Source organism: Rutidosis leptorrhynchoides, chromosome 5, assembly GCF_046630445.1.
Source record: "Rutidosis leptorrhynchoides isolate AG116_Rl617_1_P2 chromosome 5, CSIRO_AGI_Rlap_v1, whole genome shotgun sequence".
NCBI classification, from domain to species: Eukaryota; Viridiplantae; Streptophyta; class Magnoliopsida; order Asterales; family Asteraceae; genus Rutidosis; species Rutidosis leptorrhynchoides.
Genome location: NC_092337.1, coordinates 54,630,751 through 54,632,458, shown reverse-complemented (window position 1 = coordinate 54,632,458; position 1,708 = coordinate 54,630,751).

Sequence of the window (1,708 nt, the reverse complement as noted above, 5' to 3'; positions counted from 1 at the left end):
GTTAACTTATTTAATTCACGATAATCTATACACATCCTAAAAGATCCATCTTTCTTTTTAACAAATAGAATCGGAGCTCCCCACGGTGAAGTACTTGGTCGTATGAATCCACGATCCAGTAATTCTTTTAACTGACTCTGAAGTTCTTTTAACTCGGACGGTGCAAGTCTATATGGAGCACGGGCAACTGGTGCAGCTCCTGGTACTAAATCTATTTGAAATTCTACAGATCTAAATGGAGGTAATCCCGGCAACTCTTCCGGAAAAACTTCAGGAAAATCTCTTGCCACAGGCACGTCGTTGATGCACTTCTCTTTTTCTTTCTTTTCGAATTTATTAACATGTGCTAGAATAGCATAACATCCCTTTTCTAAACACTTCTTGGCTTTCAAACAGCTAATGAGTTTTAGCTTTGAGTTACCCTTCTCTCCATAAATCATCACCGGCATTTTATCCTTACAAGGAATGCGAATTGCCTTCTTGGCACACACAACTTCAGCTCCTACTTTGGACATCCAGTCCATGCCGACTATTACATCAAAAATTCCTAATTCTACGGGTATCAAGTCAATTTTAAACGTTTCTCCGGCTAAATTTATTTTACAATCACGACAAATTTTATCGGCTTTAATTAGTTTACCATTAGCTAACTCAATCATGTACTTAGCATCTAGAGGTAATGATGAACAATTCAATTTAGTGTAAAAATTTCTACACACGTAACTTCTATCGGCACCAGTATCAAATATAATAGATGCTGATAAGTTATTAATGGTAAACGTACCCGTAACAAGCTCCGGGTCTTCACATGCCTCTCTAGCATTAATAATAAATGCTCTCCCACGTGCAGGTCCGATATTCTTCTCAGGATTCGGGCACTGGCTCTTATAGTGACCTTGTTTTCCACACCCATAACAAGTAATGGTAGCCAAAGCAGTTCTATTTGCATTGGTGGCAGGAGTCTTGGTACCATTTGTATTTGTAACGAGAGCCCTACAATCTTCAGCAAGATGACCCTTTCGATTACATTTGTTGCATACCACATTACAGTAGCCAGAGTGATGTTTGTGGCATCGGTTACATAAAGGATTTTGTCCTTTGTAACCAAAGCTTAAACCACTACCCGCACCTTGCGTGATTTCTTGTTTCTTAAAAGATTGTTGTTGGTTACCTCGATCATAATTTCCATTCCACTTTCTTTTGTTACTTGATACCTTCACATCAGTATTGGATACTTTCTTATCCATGATGACCTGATCCATTAGCTCGTTTGCCATGGTTATAGCTTCATGAATTGTCTTAGGTTTCGATGCTGTAACATTTGCCTTGACCTTTTTGGGCAAACCATCTTTGTACATTTCAATCTTTCGTTCTTCGGTTGGAACCAATTCAGGACATAGCAAAACTAATTCCATGAATCGCTGATTGTAGTTGGTGATTTCAGTACCAACAACCTTCAGGCTTCGTAATTCATCTTCCAACTTCCTAACCTCGTTCTTTGAACAATACTCGTTGATTAACATTATATTGAATTCTTCCCATGGAGTATCATAAGCTACATCTCCTACTACAGCCTTCACATAATTTTTCCACCACGTGAGTGCACTATCTTGTAAAGTGCACGATGCATACTTGGTCATGTTCTTTTCAACACAACCACTGATTTTAAACACAGTCTCCATCTTTTCTATCCACCGGGTTAAACCGA